This window comes from Brassica oleracea, chromosome C4, assembly GCF_000695525.1.
Source record: "Brassica oleracea var. oleracea cultivar TO1000 chromosome C4, BOL, whole genome shotgun sequence".
Taxonomy (NCBI): Eukaryota; Viridiplantae; Streptophyta; class Magnoliopsida; order Brassicales; family Brassicaceae; genus Brassica; species Brassica oleracea.
This window is the reverse complement of record NC_027751.1, coordinates 16,297,312-16,302,777: the sequence shown is the minus strand read 5'-3', so window position 1 is coordinate 16,302,777 and position 5,466 is coordinate 16,297,312.

Genomic DNA, 5,466 nt, shown 5'->3' with positions numbered 1-5,466 from the left:
GTTCGAATTCTTTTTGTTGGAATCCTTATGAAGCAAGCCTTAATAGTTGTAGCCACCAAGTCCTGTTCGGATTCCACCTAACTAGTCACCTATTATATATATATATATATATTTTTTTTAAGAAAATAAATATCTCTACCTATAAATCTAGGGTCGAAATAGAGGGAGAAAATGTGATAAATCTACACAAGGATTTACCTTCCAAACTTGTTTGAAGAATCCGATCCCGTGTATACCAAGCCCCTAGACAAGCAGTTCTGTCAGATTCAGTGATGGAGGTTAGCTTTGGTTCTTTCAAACAAGCTAGACAAGTGTGTATAGTTGACAGGTTGATCCACTTTAGCATCTTTAGTACTATCTGCAATCAATAAATCTCGAATAATGCTAAAAAGTGGTTAGACATTCAAGTAAAAATCATAAGTTCATAGTCCCCTTCTTGACTTAATAAGATTATTTTTGAAAATATTTTTGACAAAACTCAAGAAGATGGTGTTAGTACAACCGCCTCCAGATTTAAATTACACTATCTCGGTGTAAAGTGTCCAAAGGTGGTGATAAGCAAAGTTAGATGTTTGAGATGTTAGAGCAAAGTGTCGTACCTCTCTGTCCCGCACATCGATCGATACCATCCTCTCCGTATCGATCGACGGCGTAGAACATAAAATTCTGCGTCATGTCTGTAATCTAACTCATATGATCTGTCAGTGTGGTTAGCTCTGTTAGACACTCCAAACATAAAAAACAAGTAAACAATCTCAAACATAAAGCATAGATATGTCTAAAATAAAAATCCTACAAGTTCGAAAAATAGAAAAAAAAACGTCGTCGCTCCCGGACGAAGGATCCCTGCACTGCCTAGAAGGTCCTGCTGCTGCTGGTGAGTGCGCTCTGATGGTCCTCCTGCTTGTGCAAGATACTCTAGCCCAGATGGCACAAAGAGCATCCACAACTACCCTTTGAAAGTCTCCCTAATCGCGCATAGGGATGTCTGGTATGATCTGGAAATCAGGAAGAGGTGCCTCCGGTGGTCCCTGTGTAGCTCTGCCTCAACGAACTCCGGGAGGTCTGTGCAGGATGGCCGGAAGATCGCGGAGGAGCTGGGGATCGGGCATGAACCGGAGCCTATCGACCTGGTCATCGAAGTCTTTGATCATCCTGTTCGGCATCTGCAGCAGACGGCGCAAGGTCCACCAAGTAGCTCCGAGGTTTGGAGTCACCACGTCGTCGATCTCATCGAGATGAGTCAGGTTCACCAAGCCGTTTACTCCACAGAAGAGTAGTGTAAGCTCCTGTATACTGACCTTGTTGGGCTCCATCTTGCAAACCAACGTGTTTGCAAGAGCCCGTAGAAAGTACCGGAGGGTGGGGTGACGGATGTCTGTCTGAGTAGCTGAGTTGGAGTTCCACACCCCCGTGCCGATTATCTCCCAGAATCCATTGAGGCCTAGGAAGGGTGGAATCTTGCTCACAGCTGCAGCCACATCGAAACCGTAGATGCGGCAGAGCTCGGGGATGGAGATCCTGTATCGAATTCCCCTGGCGAAGAAGGTCAGTGTACCATCTCCTGCTACCCTCGCCTTCGAGGTGCTGTAGGTGAGCTCGACTGTGGCCATAAACTGTCTGACCAAGTCGACGTGGAGATCGTATGCGCGAGTGGCCATGGTACCAAGTCCGAGCTGCGTGATCATCTCCCTGATGTCTGTCTCGATCTGGAGCTTCCGTAAGATGTATGGGTCAATGAACCGTGTGGGCTCGATAGAGACGCCAAGCCAAGCGTTGTAGAACAAGCTGTCGTAGTCATCCCACTCGTCCTTGAGCACGCGGTTGATGCACTCCTTGCCGTTGACCGCTTTCTCCGGGTCAGCGAACTCCTTGAATGTGTCGATGGGTGTTTTATCGTCACGAGGCCAAGGGTCGTGGTGCTGTATGGATGTGCTAGCTTCGTCGTATCTCCTCTTCATCCTCCTCTCACGCCTATCTGCATATTCGTCTAAGCTCATCTGAAAACAAACAGAAAAGAGAGTAGAAGTGAGATAGTGTTGTCGATATATTGTGATATCGATCGATGAAGTATGTGAGACATCGATCGATATATGTCGTTAAGAATTAGTCAACAATAAGGGTATCGATCGACGCTATAGAGTTCGCATCGATCGATGTTGAATCGCGAAACCTGCAAAGATCACTCAATTCCAAATCGCACTTTCAGGGCATTAACATCATAAAATCCACAATCCTAACACTAGATAATTGTTAGAAACGTCAAAACCATCCCAAATCCACGCCTAATCATAAGTTCTAGTTCATCTCAAAACTCAACTCTAAAAATTCCTAACAATAGAGAATTTCGAAGTCAAACCTTGTAGATCGGGTGAGTGGATGAACTAAACATATAGAGAATGAGAAATCGAGTGGATTAGGGCGAGAAACGGAGGAATTCCGTCAAGAATCGAGAGAGAAAAGAGAGGTTTTGATTTCGTTAGGGTTTCGGGAATGAGAGGAGAAAGAGGCGGATGTCGAGTTAAATGAGGTTAACCCTCGATATGTCCGCATCGATCGATGGCAAGACAGCTAAATCGATCGATATTTCTCCAAATAAACGACTCCTGATTTCTATTCCTCCTAATATTTTACCAATAATAAAATATAAATAAAAAAACAAAAAAAATATATATTTTTTTTTTTTGAAAAGAAAATGGGTTACCTCCCATTCAGCGCTTAAATTTGAAAGTCTTTAACTCGACTTCCTGATTAAACTAGTTATCAGGGGTTTTTAGAATAATGGGCTGATTGGCTGGCGGTTTGGCCCAATAATGTTTCACTCGTTGGCCGTTCACTGTGAATTCATCCCCTTTATCACTTTGTAGAGTTATCGCTCCGGAGGGTTTTACGTCTGTTACTGTGAATGGTCCGGACCAACGAGATTTAAGCTTTCTAGGAAATAGCGTTAGCCGAGAATTATAAAGAAGGACTAGATCATCCAGTTCAAAATGTCGGGATAAGATCTTCTTATCGTGGTACGCTTTAGTCCTTTCGTTATATAGTTTCGAATTTTCATAGGCTAAATGTCTGATTTCATCAAGCTCGTTAAGCTGGATGAGTCTCCTTTCAGCATCATGCTTTATATCAAAATTGAGAAGTTTAGTGGCCCAAGTTGCTTTATGCTCCAGTTCGACTGGTAAATAAAAGGATTTGCCATAAAGGAGGTGGAATGGTGGTGTTCCCAACGGTGTCTTATAGGCAGTCCTGTATGCCCAAAGTGCATTATCTAGTTTCCTAGACCAATCTTTTCTGGAAATTCCTACAGTTTTCTTTAGAATTTCTTTGATTTGCCGATTAGAGACTTCTACCTGTCCACTGGTTTGTGGGTGGTAGGGCGTAGCTACTCTATGCTGAACACCGTTCTTTTTAAGCAATCCATCAAAGACCTTATTGATGAAATGGGTTCCACCGTCACTAATGACTATTCTAGGAACTCCAAACCGCGGAAAGATTATGCTCTTGAAAAGCTTAATAACTACAGATGTGTCGTTAGTTGGGGAAGCTACTGCTTCAACCCATTTGGATACGTAGTCTACAGTGACTAGTATATGCTTGTTTCCGTATGAGGATGGGAAAGGACCCATGAAATCTATCCCCCAGCAATCAAAGACTTCGACTTCCAGAATGAACTTCTGTTCCATTTCGTGTCTTTTTCTAATTTTTCCTCGTCTTTGGCATATTTCACATTGTGTTTTAAATGCATGGACATCGCGAAAAGTCGTCGGCCACCAGAATCCTGATTGAAGGATTTTCGAAACTGTTATGTAGGTGGCAAAATGTCCTGCATAGTCAGATCCATGACATTGGTATATAATGTCCAGAATTTCAGCTTCGGATACACATCGTCTGTATAACCCATCAGAGCAATGCCTGTAGATGTATGGTTCATCCCAATGATATCTTCTAACTTCTCTGAAGAATTTCTTCCTCATATACCCCTTGAGTTCTTCAGGCTCGACTTCGGCTGCCAAATAGTTTACTATATCATCATACCAGGGTCGATCTTCGAGTTCCTACCAATTGCGTGCACCTCTCGTTGCGATTCTTCATTAGGTGTGAGATTTATCTTATCACCAGCAACGTTAACCTTTATGTCAATATTTATTTTTATAGACGAGGTGCTGTGATTGTGGTTATTAGGGGATCGAGGCGTTGCGATACTGTCGTTATCGACCAATGTATCACTACTGGAATCGATCGATATGTTTTCTTTCGCATTGATCGATGTCTCATCGGAAGTGAGAGAAATTTGACCTACGAAAGATGTGTCTATTTGTGCAACGTTATCTGTTGGGAAGAAGTCGTCTATCGGGACGTTATCCTCTATTCTGATCCGAGAAATATGGTCAGCGACTCCATTATCTACTCCTCGTTTATCTTTAATTTCAATATCAAACTCTTGGAGTAGTAAAATCCAGCGTATGAGTCGAGGTTTTGCATCTTTCTTTTGCATCAAATATTTAATGGCAGCGTGGACAGTGTGAACTATCACATGTGTGCCAATTAGATATTGACGGAATTTTTCAAATGCATAAACTACGGCGAGTAGTTCTTTTTTCTGTTGTTGCATAATTCCGTTGCGCTTCATCAAGCGTACGACTGGTGTAGTAGATGTCATGCAGCTTTTTATCTTTTCTTTGGCCCAAAACTGCTCCTATCGCAAAATCACTTGCATCGCACATGATCTCGAAAGGGAGATTCCAGTCGGGGGCTTGAATGACGGGGGCAGTTATAAGGGATTTTTTTAAATCTTTGAAAGTTTCATGCATTCTGGTGTAAAATTGAACTTTACTTCCTTGCACAAGAGGTTATTTAAAGGTCTAGCAATTTTGCTAAAGTCTTGTGTAAATCTCCTATAAAACCCGGCGTGTCCGAGAAAACTTCACACGTATTTTACATTTTTGGGTGCTGGTAGACCGGTCATCACCTCAATTTTAGCTCTATCTACCTCTATACCTGCGGCGGAAACCTTATGTCCTAATACGATGCCATCGTTAACCATAAAATGACATTTTTCCCAATTTAGGACAAGGTTCTTTTCTTCGCATCTTTCCAATACCTTGCATAAATTATCGAGGCAACTCTTAAAATTTGATCCGTAGACTGAAAAGTCATCCATAAAGACTTCCATAAAGTCATCGATCATGTCTGTAAAAATTGACATCATGCAACGTTGGAAAGTGGCAGGGGCATTACAAAGACCAAATGGCATTCTGCGATACGCAAATGTTCCATAGGGGCATGTAAAGGTTGTCTTTTTTTGATCATTCGGATGTGTGAGAATTTGAAAAAATCCGGAATATCCATCAAGAAAACAGTAATACTGGTGATTAGCTAAATGTTCCAGCATTTGATCAATAAAGGGCAAGGGAAAGTGATCTTTCCTAGTAGCGGCATTTAATTTCCTATAGTCGATACACATCT